Genomic DNA, 14,928 nt, shown 5'->3' with positions numbered 1-14,928 from the left:
TTGCATATTTCCTTATTACATTTTAATCTTATTCAGGGAGTGAGGTGGACCCCATGTTTGCCACCTCTGCCCTAATGTGATTTTTACCCTTAGGAAGAGGTACCTTCAAAAAGTCTGAGAATTTCATTAGAAAACACAGAACCTGGCTTTTGGATATCGAGGGGAAGAAAAAAAGTATAGTTTCTCCTGGTTCCCAACACCTTTAAGGCCATCTCCTCCTTTCTTGTATACTCACATCACTACTGTTTGCTCCAGAAAGAGTCATAGAATTCCTTTTTTCATTTTCTTTGTCACACATTTTATTTTTTAATTAAATTTATTTTTTATGCACAAAAGTCTAATATTTTCTCTCTCTCCAACCTCCCCTACACCTCCCACTGATTAAAAAAAGAAAATCCTTATAACGAATACACACACACATACACACACACACACACACACAGAGTCAAGCAAAACAAATTGCTGCATTATGCATGACCAAAAATATACCTTCATCTGTACCCTGAGTCTGTTGCCTCTTGCTCATATGATTAATTTTTTCCCACCTAATAGTATTTTATATTTTTTAAGTTTTAATTTTTCAATTACGTGTAAAGATAGTTTTCAACATTCACTTTTATAAGATTTTGAGTTCCGATATTTTTCTCCCTCCCTCCCCCTGCCTTCCCTAAGATGGAATGTAGTCTGATATAGGCTGTACTTGTATATAATCATATTAAACATATTTCCACATTAGTTATCTTATGAAAGAAGAATCAGAACAAAAGGGAAAAAACGTGAGGAAAAAAAAGGAGAGAAAATAGTATGCTTTGATCTAAATTTAGATTCATTGCTCTTTCTCTGGATGTGGATTGCTTATATGATTTAGAGATGAACAGAACGTTAGTGGTCATTTAGTCTGTAAGTTACATTTTATAAATGAGGAATCAGGGACTTAGAAATGTTAAGTGACATTCCCATGAATGAATGAATTTTTAAAAGCATTTATTAAGCACTTACTATATGTAAAATGTTGGGAATACAAATAGAAAAAGTAAGACAAGCCCTGCTCTCAAGGCACTCACATGCTAATGGGCTCGAATTCCATGATCACAAAAGTAGTGGGTGGCAGAAGTGAGTTTTGGAGATTTTCTCTGAATCAGTACTCCTCTGTTTAAGGTGGGTCAGCTATTGTACTGATTATTACTTTTGGCAAAGCAGGTATCATAGAATCAGCTGTAAGGGACCTCAGAGGCCATCTAGTCCATTTTACAGATGAAGAAACTGAGACCCAGTTTGAGTTATAGACTCCATAACTTGTGCTGTGAGAGGAGACTTAATGGTGAATTACTAGGAATGAGAAGAGGGTGATGTTTCTGCCTCTAACTTTCTCAGAATCCTCCATTAGGTAAACTTACTTCTTCACAGTTGAAGCATTTTCCCTCTCACTCCTGCAGGCAGGGTGAATTTCCTTCCTGCCAGGCTCCCAGGGTCTGGCTGTGCAGTTTGTCTAAATCCCTCCAGGAAAATATGGAACCCTGGTGCCATTTATTCCTATTTCTTCCTGTAGCTAGTTTAGGGGAGAAGGGAAGGAAATAGAAGTGGCCTTTACTTACCTGTTGCTGAGTGAATTCTTTCCAGCAAAACAAACTATGAACATCTTGACTTGTTTTTAAATATTGAAACTGGCTCCTCTCCACTCCACCCCATCCTCACCCCCACAAGTGAAAGTTGTTGGGATCCTGGCCAGGTATTGTCTTTAAGACCCAAGGTCTTGAGAAGTCTTGGGACTGCTTTCCTAGGAAGTAGCTGATGAAGAAGTCACCAGTGGCTTGGGAGTGGACCCCAAATGAAACCATCCCTAGACAAAAATACCACCTTAAGAAAAAAACTTACCTTATCTTTTTTTCTTTCTCAGTTGCCAGTGGGGCCAAGTGCCCTATGTCCCCCTCCCTCCGTCATCAAAATTAGTCTTCAGAACTTTCTTTTATGCTAAAATGTAAGTGACTGATATTTATGACCAGTTGTTGGTAGATCTGCATTTTAATGCTGACCAAAAGCTCCAGTTCCAGGGCTGAAACTGTAGTGTTAGAATTTCAGACATTAGCTAGTGAAGAAAGACAGAAGGATTGGTGGGGATTGGGTCAGATTTGATCTTGAAGGCCTCTGCAGCCTGGGGGCCTGAGGACAGTTTCTCTCTGGTGCTCAAAGTATTTTAAAAAACTAGATGAACTTAAAATCTCATGTTCCAGTGGAAAGAGCTGGGGTGGGGGTGGGGGACATTGGAATCAGAGGATCTTAACTCAATTTCTGGTTCTTTCACTTACTTCTGTGGGACCTTGGCTTCTTTGGCCAGTTAATTTGAACTCTGGTCCTTAAGTTTCCTTATCTGTAAATGAATTGGCTTACATGAAGACCTAAGATCTCTTCCCATGAGTCTCCCCATATATTGCACTGGCTTACTTTTAGATCAGGCATTTTTAACCTTTGGAGGTCCCCCCAAATTTCCATAGATTTCAGGGGGTCTGTGACTTGTATAGGAAAAATATATATATCTACATCTATAGATCTTTATTTTCACTAACCTCTAACTGAAATCTAGCATTACCTTCAATTATTTACTTATTTGTTTTACCTTCAGTTATTTAAAATATTACTCTGAGAAGGTTCCATAGGCTTCATTGAACTGTGAAAGGCATGTATGACAAAAAAATATTAAGAACTTTTCCTTTTAGATATAAGTTGTCCCATAGTTCCATGGGCAGTTGTATTCAAAACTGATCCTTGAGCCTGGGGTAGAGGAAGGTCATTGATTTAGAGGTGACCTTTGATATTATCTGGTGTAGCCAATGGATTTCATAGTTGAGGAAACCTGATGCCCGTGAATGTTAAGTGGCATAAAGAGTTAAGATAAACCAGGGAGTAAGGAGAAGAGGCAGGAGTCTGTCCAAGCCCCCCACCCCCAACTCCACTTCAAAGCCAACTCTACTCTCTCCATTGTGCCACATCACTTTGTGAATCTGTAGAGCCAGTCCAGAGTAACCAACCCCCCATGGATGACAGCAGACTGAGAGAAATTTCATTTTTAAAGTACAGCAAAACTTCCATGAACCCTGCTCCCAAAATAACTAGAACTCTGGATTAACCACGTTTCTCTCTGTCTCCCCCACTTACTTTCTAGTTTAAAGAAAGAGAGCTTACTAACAGGAAAATTTCAGGGATTTATTTATTCCCCAAAACTGGAGGTAGTAGAGGAGAGTGGGACTAGCTTGAAGTCAAGTTACATTAAACCATTCTCCCTTCACCTTCGATGCTAAAGTCCTGGACAGAAATCCAATGTATAGTGGGAGCCCCTATAAGCTCCTGAAGCTGTCAGACTCATTCCCCAAAATGGGTGAGGTTCCCCCCCCCCAACTGTATTTATTGAGGTAGAAGAAAGAATCTCAGATGTCTTAGAATGTTTTTCACAAGAGAAAGAGATGAAGCTAAAGGGATTTTCTGGTCCACTCTCCGCTAACGGGAGAATTCTGTGGGGTAGGGTCCCTCTCTTCCCCCAGGGATGAAGTTATTTGGGACTTTCATGTATATTTCAAAAGATGCGGGAGTGTTTGGAGTCATAGTTTGAGTTCTTCCTTAACCGAATTACCAAACACTTTCCCGCCCCCCATGATTCCCTGTTAGAAAGCACAAAATCAGGGACTTTGATCTAAGCGTGAATCGGTTTTTTTTTGTACCCATGCTAAATTCTCCCATACATTTAAACATGTATATGAGTTAAAGAAACAAGATAAACCAAGACCTCTTGGTGCTTTTGATTAGAGACCAGAATCACATTGTGGGAATTCCCAAATTACTATATTTCTAGTTAGATAAGGATCAGCTGGGGCCAAGGCAGTTTGAGCCAACATTTTATTTGTTTAATGTTTCTGGTAACTTTATAGTAGGAGGAATACAGCAGCAAATAGCTAATTTTTTTTCTTACAAGGGGAACATCTGGGCAGGGTTCTGCTCTTACCATTTCTGAATCTTGGCCTCAGATGCCCTCTGAATCATTGCCACCTATTCAAGTCTTACTTATCAGAGCTGGTTGTTGTTCAGTCGTGTCTGACTCTTCATGACCCTCTGGTCCATACTGTCCATGGGGTTTTCTTGGCAAAGATACTGGCGTGGTTTGCCATTTCCTTCTGTAAAGTAGATTAAGGCCAACAGAGGTTAAGTGACTTGCCCAGGGTCACACAGCTAGTAAGTGGCTGAGGCCGGTTTTGAATTTAGGTCTTCCTGACTCCAGGCTTTTAGCACTCTATCCTCTGAGCCATTGGAGCTGCTAGTCCAGTTTAAATACTGCCTCCTTCATGAAACCTGCCCCATCAGTGCATCTAGAAGTGAGCTTTCCCTCCCCAAAGCACTGTATTGCTTTCTCTTAGGACGCTTGCCACATTCTGCTCTATGTTTCTTTGGAGGTGGAATGGGGAAGTAGAAAGAACCCTAGACTTGGGGTCCTGCAGGAGAGACCTGGATCTGAACTTTCACCACATTCCAGTTTTGTGTGCTTTCTCAGAGCCTCAGTTTACTAATTCATAAAGGGGGGGGGTATTCAACTTAACAAACATTAAGTGCCTGGGAATAGAGATGGGGCATGGACCTGTGATTTCACTGCTTTAGGAAACTTTTAGGTGAGGAAACTGCCTGTATCAATGCAACTTATAGTCATCTCTGCAACTTATATTCTTAGAGAACTGCCTAAAGCACTGAGTTGAATGACTTGCCCAGAGTCACACAGCCAGTATGTGTCAGAGGTAGGTCCTGAATTCAGGTCTTCTGGGATGTAATTCCAGTGCTCTATCCAATAGACAGATAGATAGCACAATGGATAGACAGCTGGCCTTGGAGAAAGGAAGTTCAGGACCTAGCTGTGTGACCCTGGGCAAGTCACTGTCTTTGGTCAGCCTCAGTTTTCTCATCTGCAAAATGGGGGTATTAATAGCATTTCCCTCTGGGTATTGTTTTGAGAATGAGAAAATGATTTGTAAAGCACTTTGTAAACCTTAAAGTGCTATATAAATACCAACTATTATTATTATCACTCCACACTGCTGGAAGTAGTAAAGGATACAAAAATACTAGTGGAAGGCAAAAATAAAAAAGTCCTACCCTTAAGGAATTAAATTTTTTGGGAGAGGATAAAACATGTATGCAGAGAAGTAAGTACAAAGAATATTTAACAACTGGAAGGAGAGTTAGGAAAGGCCTTTTGTAGGAGGAAGGGTAAGCATGATTCTTGTGCTATATATAGACTTTGAAGGTTTGTTAGGATTAAAGTGCATTTTGGAAACCTAAAGTACAGTAGAAACATGTGAATGGTTGTCATAGTTATTTGTATAGGTCTTTTGTGTCTCCAGCTACACTGTAAGCTCTCATCTCTGTATGTGCCTCACTGTGCCTGGCGTATACTAGGGGTTCAGAAATGCCTGCTAAACAGAATTGAACTTCCCACAAGAAATAGCATGTCACTTTTTCCACCTCACCTCAAAGAGAAGGCTTACCAAGTTCCCACTGGGTGGATGGAGCCAACTTTCTGACCCTCAGAAAATATTCATATTTCTCTAGTATATTGTTTTTATTTTTATTTTTTTACCTAGGTGAGTGACTCAAAGATCTTTTTAAATTTATAACTCCAACCTAGGTTGAGATTTTAGGGTAAATGTTTCTGTTCTTATCACTCCCTTTAGTGTTCCTCTCAGATATGATAAAGGTTCTTTTTTCCATGCCCATTAGTTTCTCACTAAGGCAACCGGTAACCTAAAACCTTTTTCTGTTACCTCACCAAAGCAGCCAACTTTTACAAACTAAACCTCCTTTGTCTGTTTGGGCTCCTACAGAAGTAATGTGTCCTTATCTTGCCTTCCTGGGTTAGCTCAGCAACCCCCAGCCTCACTTGGTATTCTGAGCCACAGTCTCAGAAACCACACCTAAGATGAATTAGTTCATTGGAATACAGCCCCTTTATGGGACTCCCTCTTCAGCTCATCTTGTTCTCATCTTAGAAACCACATTTAGGGTTCAGCCTTGCCTGGGACTTTACCTGTAGCCTTGTGTTCAAATGGGAATAGTTAAACATGTTTACAAAGGGGGTCGTTAAGTATAGGGAGTGCAGACATATTTATTGGTTGATTAATCATGTGACTTCTCGTGTATTCTAATTTCTTTCCCCCCTCTCTATTATATTGCTGTTTAACTTTTCTTATTTATATTGGACTGTGATCTCTCAGAGTACTCTAAAGGGTCATATCTTAGACTTCCCTCTCTCCCCCACAATTTAGCACTGGATCATCATCACCCAATAAGATTGTAGGATTGTAGGGCAGGAAGAAACTTTAGGGGTCATTTAGTCAAAGCCCCTTACTTATAGATGAGGAAGCCTGAAGCCCTGATCAGTTAGGTGACTTGTCTCTTCACACAGGGTTTGAACAGAGCCAGGATTCAGACCAAGAACCTCTGGTTCCAAATTCAGTGCCTTTCACTAGCTCCTTAAATGTTGATTGATTGATATTAATGCACCATGTCAATATATCATCATCATCAAAGACTAAACAGAACTCAGAAAATAATTTTTTAAAAAAGAAAACCCATCCCCTTTGCTATCAGATGTGGCTTTCTCTACTGACCTTCAGGAATAAATGACCATCTTTTTCTATGAGAGGCAGTGGGCCATATTGGATAGAGAGCTGGCCCCAGAGCCAGGACCAACAGTAATAATAATAGTTAACATTTATGTTATACCAGGTACTGTGCTAAGCACTTTATAATGATTATCTCATGGGATCACAATGAACACTTGGGTTCAAGGCCCACCTGAGTGGGCTGTGTGACCCTGGGCCAGTCCTTTAACTTCTCTATGCTCTGGGCAGCTCTCTATGACCATAAGATGCAAAGAAGATTTTGATCTGCATTGGTAGAAGGATATCCCTCATCTGGAAGTTTTCTATAGCAATGAAGTCACTGACCTAGTGCTTATGCTTTGTTTAACATATTGCTTTTTTTCACCACCATAGCTAAGTAAGGGACTCAGAGAGCCTCTTAAACTTAAAAGATATAAAATAAATAGTGTTCTTTAAGGGAAAGTTGGATGTTTTCCATCTCTTCTCTTTCTGTCCCCTCCCCAAGTGGGAGTGAGAGTGCTGTACTTTAGATGACTCTCCTGTCCACCCCCATGATTATAGTATTTGTCTTTTGATAGTTAGTGTGTGGTATACTACAGCCCTCCTTTAAATAAACATTCACTTGGAAACACAACATAAACAACCCGGCTATGCATTGTATCAAGATAGCTAAACGTTATGGAAATGGTCAGATATTCCCAGTCCATTAAGAAAATAAGAAGTCTTCGTAGAACAAAACTTCCTACCACAGCAAAAGGATATGGTGGAGACAGCAAAGCTATTAAGAATGGAGGAGTTTAAGATAGATGGGGAGAAGTGAATCTCCCCTTTGCCCCCCTTTTGGCATGCTGGCTTAGAAAAGTGGCAATCTCTCTCTCTTTTCACCTGGGAAACAAATTAAAATATAAACCATGTCTCATCATTCAAACAAGAGTTCCATCTGCCTGTACTGAACTGGGGTGAAGAAGAGGAAGTGCTGAACAGTGACGTTCTTTGTTCCTGGAGGATAGACAGGCAGATTCACAGGAAGCGGCTGCCTCATCTAGAGTCTGGAATGAAGATGGACTGAGTTGAAAACTGGACTGATGACCCTAGCAAAGGTTCTTCCTTTGGGGTCTTGGGCTGTATCTGCACTCCCAGTGTAATCTGAATGATAAGCTTTTCTCCCCAGCTTCCTTCCCATTTCACTTCCTAGCCCTCTGGTCAGGGGTGTTGAATAGCATGCTGAAGGGGCTGGGCAGTTTGATTTGTTGGAAGGTAAATCCAGGAACCATCCTGCCTTTTATTAAAAATCTGGGTTATTTTAGAAGGCAGTTGTTCAAAGTTGTCAGCTTTTAGCTGTGCTGGGTGGAATCTTTTATGAGTTTTGGGGAAGCTCCCTTGAGGAGACATAATGGGGTACTAATAAAACCTGCCTCTGAATGGAGGTACAGTATGAAGATATTGCCTAGGAAAGGCTCCTTCTAAGATCTGGAGTTGTCTCCTGGTGCTGGACATGCGTGTCCTCTTGCAAGATTCTGACATATGGAGAATGGACTCTTGATCCTTGGCTTAGCTAGATCCAAACACACATAGATCATAGTCTTAGGGCTAGAAGGGACCATAAAAGTCTACTAGTCTAACCTCTTCATTTTACAGATTAGGAAACTGAGTCTCAGAGAAGTCAAGAGACTTGCCCAAACATAGGTTGCATGTAGAAAAGTCAAGATTCAAATGGAGGTCCTCTGACTCTTGATTCAGAGCTCCAGGAACACTGATATTGATACCAAGTGTTCTTTTACTACCATAATACCACAACTCCCTCACATTGGAACCTTAACCTTTCTTCCCTACCTGTAATATAATCTTTCTTTCTGTCTCTGTTTCTGTCTCCTTTTCTACCTTCACAAAACCATTGAGACTGGACTTATCTTTTCGGCCATACAGGAATGCTGAATGTTTTATGTTTATGTAACAAAGCCCCAGGTCTTGAGACTTCATTCATTCACTCATTCATTCATTCAGCTGGTATTCATGGATTACCTTTATTGTGCTTAGGCTTGTTATATAGACCTGTGGGAGGATACAAAGCAGTATCAGATGTCTTAAGGAGAGCACTGTCTAACTGGGAAGACAAGGCATGCTCACTTGAAAAGAGAAAATACCACAGCTTTGTGTTGATGTCCACTGAGGGATATAGACAGTAAATATTGGTAGGAGTTCAGAGGAGGGAGAAATGACTGTAGCCCATGTGGTCAAAGAAAGTTTTAGAGAGCAGGAGGTGAGATTGGAATTTAAAAATGGGTAGGGTTTTGGAAGGGCAGAGAGGGAACTACTGTCTGTTTTGGGGGTTGGGGAGGAGGTGGAGATGAGTAGACTAGTTCCTATCTACATCACTATAACACCATTACAAATATTTCTACTTTGTCATCACAGTTAATGAGTTGCAAAATTTGTCCACAGAGCCCAGATTTTTTGGGCTAAGGTGGATATAATTAGTCAATTCATTAGATTCATTAGATTTAGTCATCTCTAAAGGGTGTGGACAGTCAGAATGACAAATTAGCATCTCCCTTGTCTCTACCCAGGAGACATCCTGATTTGGAAGAAAATGTGTTTATCCCTTCTTCCCATTTATGTCTTTCTGCTTCTCCCTTCCTGCTGCAAATTGAAAAATGCTCTTTTTCATTAGGCTCCGAACTCCTCCAAGTAATATATCCTCAGCCTTGACAAGGATAACCCCTTACATTTATACAGCACTTTATAATTTAGAATATAATAATAATAGCTCAAATTTTATTCTGTGCTTTAAGGTTTACAAAGCTTTTTCTTCACCATAATTGTTTGAGGTAGTTGGTGCCAGTGTTCTCTCCATTTTACAGATAAGGAATCTGAGGGGGTTGTCTATATCTCAATCAAGAATTGTTGGAAATAGGTCTTCTCACTCCAAGACTCGTTCTCTTTCTGTTCTGGTCCCATTTGCTTCCTTCTGTCTTTGAGCTAGAGGCAGCAGTGAGTGAACGGGTGAGTGGTTGCCTGGAAAACTTGCCAGCAGTGAGGTTTCATGCTTTTGAAATAGTCCTGCAAATCCATGTGCTTCCTCTACTGAGTAGGGAAATGGTAGCCACCTGGCAGGGGGAGCAGGTAAGCTGGAGAATGGCACACATGTGTGCTTTGTGTGGAAATGCCCTTTTTTTTTTAAGTAACTTTAGCAGAGTCCAGGAGAGTCACTGGCACAAATTCTGATTTTCTTTGAGCCGTCTTAGCAGAACCTATGGGGAATGTCTTTCCATTGTCTCTTCCGATTTTCTTTGAGCCGTCTTAGCAGAACCTATGGGGAATGTCTTTCCATTGTCTCTTCCGAGGTGTCTCTTCTGTGGCTATTATCCTAACTTTTCAGTACATGGGAAATTCACCACCCACTCACTCCTTCCACAGGGCATATTGGGTGATGAAGCAAACTCCCTAGAGTTCAGGGAAATTGGGGGTTGTCATCATCCATCTGGCCCTGTTAGCTAAGTGGGTGAGGGAATGATGCTACTGAGGCTAATGTCATATGTTTACTGCCCCTGTGAAGCAGTTAGTTTGTCAATTAGCTTGTCCTTGGCCACAGATGGCATTCCTAACCCCGGCCATCTATCTCCTGAATGTTTCCATTGGAGGCACAATGGATGAGCCATTAGAATTCATCCCCATTGCTAGAGGGGCAATTCAGAGCTTGTGGTCAGTAACCATGTCTTATTACATAGATATCAGCACTTGCTTTGAAAAGTAGTATTCCTCAATACCACTTCCAGGGCTGTATCCCAAAGAGATCATACAAATGGGAAAAGGACCCATATGTACAAAAATATTTACAGCAGCTCTTTTTGTGGTGGCTAAGAACTGGAAATTGAGGGGACGCCCATCAGTTGGGGAATGACTGAACAAGTTGTGGTATATGAATGTAATAGGATACTACTGTGCTATGAGAAATGATGAGCAGGTAGACTTCAGAAAAACCTGGGAAGACTTATATGAACTGATGCTGAGTGACGGGAGCAGAACTAGGAGAACATTGTACACTGTTACAGCCACATTGTACGATGACTGACTTTGATAGACTTGGCTCTTCTCAACAATGCAAGGCTCTAAGACAACTCTGAAAAGCTCATGATGGAAAATGCTATCCACATCCAGAGAAAGAATTAAGGAATCCGAATGCAGATAGAAGCATACATTTGCTTTCTCTCTTTTTTGTTTTGTTTTGTTTCTTCTTTCTCATGGTTTATACCATTGGGTAGAATTCTTCTTTGCAACATCACTAATGTGAAAATATGTTTAATGTGAATGTATATATAGAGCCTATATCAGATTGCATGCAGTCTTGGGAAGGGGGGCGGGGGGAAAGAGAAATTTGGAACTCAAAAGCTTGTGGAACTGAGTGTTGTAAACTAAAAATAAATAAAAAAAGAAAAAAGTAGTATTCCTTAGGGAATATTGGATAGGGCATGGGTGGTTTTTAATCAGGTGTCAACGAAAGATACGTTTTCACTTACTGAGAAGGAACCAGAGATAATACCGGCATGCTGTTCTTTCTGGGGCATTTTTTTTTTGTTAGAAGTTTTTCTGTATTTTGTTCTCATCGTTATTTATTTTCATTTCCGTTCTATTCTGAATTTTATTTTTGGCTTTGTGGGTTTCATTTGTTTCTTGTTGTCTCCATGACCCACAAGGGGTTAAAGCTTCTGAAATAGCAGGTTTGAGGTCCCTCTTCTAATTCATTTCTATGTTGTTGCCTTTGTCAATATTGATCCATCCTCCCTTTGTTCTGCTGTGCTGCCCTTGTAGCGATATCATTTTTTTTTTAAAGGAAGTAATGTTGGAAGGACACTGTGCTGTGTGGTAGAAATTACCTTGTGTTCCAAATTTTATGGACTACCTCCACTCCTGGCCATGATCACTTCTCTAAAGGCTGTGGCATCTCATTTCTTGCTCTATGTCCTCATCACCATTCTGGGTGCCAGCTGCCTCTAGGGACTCCAATATTTCTTCTGCTGCTGGATTGCTGTCTAAATTATTTTTCCCCTTTCTTTGCTCTGATTTTAGCACTGTTGCTTGTTCGTGACTGAATGGGTCACTACTTGGGACCGCAGCCTGTTTGGCTGTGAGATTGCATCATGTATCCTTTCAAGGGAGGGATTGTCTAAAGATGAAGTTAAATGCATGAATGAGAGAAAGTTGACATCTGGAGACAGAGAGGAAGCTCCATACAATCCAGTTCAATGATTCCAGTAGGCAAATTATGATTCTTGTCAGGAGAATTGCCACATTCTACTTGAACTCTGGCCTTCAGAACTATTGACCACCCCCTTTTCCTGGACACTCTCTCCTCCTTTGGCTTGTAGAATACTGCTTTTCCTACTTGTTGGGCTATTCCTTTTCAGTCTTTTTTGCTGAATTTTCATCTACCTCCTGTCTCTTAAGCTTGTGTGTCCCATAAATCTCTGTCCTGGGCCTTTTCTCTCCTCTTTCTACATTTCCTCCCTTTTGGTGATCTCATCAGCTGTAGAGAGGGGGTCATTTCTATGCAGATGACACCTTAATTTATATGTCTGAGGCCTTGAGGAGAGGGGAGATTTGTAATGGTCACTGTGGAGAACATGACTGAGAGGAAATCGAAGATAATTAAAATCATTGTCATGCAGTGATAATGGCCCTGAGAGATTAGGTAGCAAGCCTTTGTGGTCGATTCAGCAAAGTTATCATGACTTTTTTTTTTTTTAAGCAATTGGGGTTAAGTAACTTGCCCAAGGTTACAGGGCCAGTTCTTTTTTGTGTGGGTATTAAGTATCAGAGGCTGGAACGGATCCCTGGTCCTCCCGACTCTGGGGCCAGCACTCTTATTCACTGCACCACCTAGCTGCCCCGTTATCATGACTTCTAGGACATAGGAGCAGAGAAGGTAAGGATGGACAGAGGTAGTCCATGTAAGGGTAGACAACAGTGTGTTCATCCTTTTTGACTTCTGCATCATTTCACACTGTTGATCACCTCCTCCTTCTCTTCTGACATACCCTTTCCCCTCTAGGTTTCTGCTGTCTCTTGGTTCTCCTCCTACTTGTCTGACCATTCTTTCTTGGTCTCTTTTGGTAGATCTTCATCCACGTCACACCCACTGATTGGAAGTGTCCCCAAGGCTCTGCCCTAGGTCTTCATCTCTTCTCTCTATATTCGCTTAATTGTTGATCTTGTCAGTTCCCAAGGGTTTGATTTTCATCTCTACTGTTGATTAATCTGTATGTCCAGCCCTAGTCTCCATCCTGAACTTCAGTCCTCTGTCACTAACTGCCTACTGGACATTTCAAAATAATTCTCCCATTGACATGTTAAATTCACATGTCCAAAACAGAACTCCTTATCTTTCTCCCCTTCTCTCCCTCCCCCAACCCCTCTCCTCTTCTGAGTTTCCCTATTACAACTGAAGGCATCACCGTCCTTCTAGTCACCTAGGTTTACAATCTCAGTGTCATCCTTACCTCCTCAGTCTTGCTCACCCCAAAACATGGTCCCTGCCCTCAAGGAGCTTCCATCCTGAAGAGGGAGCCAGCACGTAAAAAACTATGTACAAACGAGATGTGTGAAGGATCGGTTGAAGGTAATCTCTGAGTTAAGGCAATAACATTGAAGGTAGATGATAATAAGAGTCTAACTGAGATTTGAAGGAAACCAATGTATGCATTCTGGGGGTGGGGGGTAGGTTTTAGCAGGCTGTTGATGACTGCACTTTTAAGGAACAGTGCATTAGTTCTTCAGCCTGCAGGCAGAACATGGTGCTACTCTGCACTCTCTCCATACTTTCAGTCTTTTTGTTGTAAAGGGAATGCAGTCAGGGACAGTAGACACTAGACTTGGACTCAAAAACCTCTTGAGTCCTGTCTGCCACTTACTTGCTTTGTGATCTTTGGCAGTTTACTTTTAACCTCTCAATCTCAATTTCCCCTTGTGCATAATATAGATAGTAGTATATCTACTCCTTAACTTACTAGCTTTTTTGAAGGACTAAAAAAACATTAAATAAGATATTTGGATCTGACCTGCAATTTACTTAGAGTTGGGAGATGCCAGTGAGCAACTTCCTCTTAAGTAGTTTCCTAGGGAATCTCCATTCACATACCTTCACTGTCTCTCTGTCTCAATAAGTGATTTATGTTACATGTTTTTATAACCCTGATGCCCTATTAAAATTAAAGTTACCATGATTATAAGGTCTTAAGAAGAGTCAGTAGATTACTTCCCCCTAAAAACTCTATCCCTGTGTCTCAGAGATTGGCCTGTAAACCCAGCCCTCCCTTCTGTAACACTGCAGCTGCAGAAAGGGCAGTGGTCATGGTTGTGTGGGTGTGGAAGGGAAGAGCCCATATGTTGTGCTTTGGACTGAAGCCTGGGATGATAGAAATCTATAGCTGTAGCCTGTTCCCTTTGTGGGATGGGGTGTGAGCTGGAGACAGGGAAATGGAGGGAGTGGTGAGGACGCCCCTGGTGCATGCTTTGGCCAAGATAAATTGGCTCAATGTCAGAGTGAGGGGGCTGGTCTCAGTTGGCTGTAGTTGGAACCCCTGGGGGAAACCTTGCTGACATGATTTTGGAGGGGAGAGCTCGTGAGGAGGAGGAGTGTATGTGTTTCATATCTCACCTCTGTAGCTTGAGCAGGATGATTAACTAGGGAATTGCTGCTGGATGCTGTGACCAGATGAAGCCTTTGGCTGCCTTCCCTCTAGCTGCCATGCAGAGCTCACTTCTAAATTTCACTTGGCCTTTTTCCCCCGCTGAGGAGACCTGAAAGTCAATGACGTAGTAGAATGGGCCTCTGAAGGGATGGGGGGTCTCCCAGTGGTCATAGAATAGGAGGGAAAAATAGTTCAGTGTCCTGGGAAGGGAGTAAGTACCTGGGCCCCTCATGAGTTCAGAGTGCAGAAGGAGAAAGTTCAAAGATTTCCTCATTAGGGAGGGACAACTTGACTTGAGACAGTTTAGAAAGCCTTTTAACTTCTAACACCTTTTTTTCCTTTTAAAAATTTATTGAACCATTGGAGCTGACCCTGGGAGTGATATTTGGAGGGTCCATCTGGTCCAGCCTGCTAAAAGTTAAGGTTCCTCACTTGAGCATTCAGATACCCTTTGATAGCTGATATCGGAAATGTAGTAAGAGTTTTCTCCATCTCTCTTGGGCTCCTGTAGTCATTGACTGGTAAATATCTTGACTGTTTCATTCTCTGACTCCCTCTTCCCTTTTTTTATTTTTTTGTCACTGGGTTCCTCCTGATTTCAT

The 14,928-nt window shown here is 41.4% G+C and overlaps 1 protein-coding gene across 5 annotated transcripts in view; it reads left to right on the top strand.

The window, feature by feature from the left end:
* SH3PXD2A (SH3 and PX domains 2A) overlaps window positions 1–14,928 on the top strand; it is a 351,487-nt gene that overhangs the window by 25,642 nt on the left and 310,917 nt on the right. The window lies entirely within an intron of this gene.

This window comes from Petaurus breviceps, unplaced genomic scaffold (assembly GCF_028583685.1).
Source record: "Petaurus breviceps papuanus isolate PSGF00001 unplaced genomic scaffold, PetGlider_PUasm1.0 37, whole genome shotgun sequence".
Lineage (NCBI taxonomy): Eukaryota > Metazoa > Chordata > Mammalia > Diprotodontia > Petauridae > Petaurus > Petaurus breviceps.
Note: the sequence above shows the minus strand (reverse complement) of the source record. Positions and strands in the feature narration are given on the sequence as shown.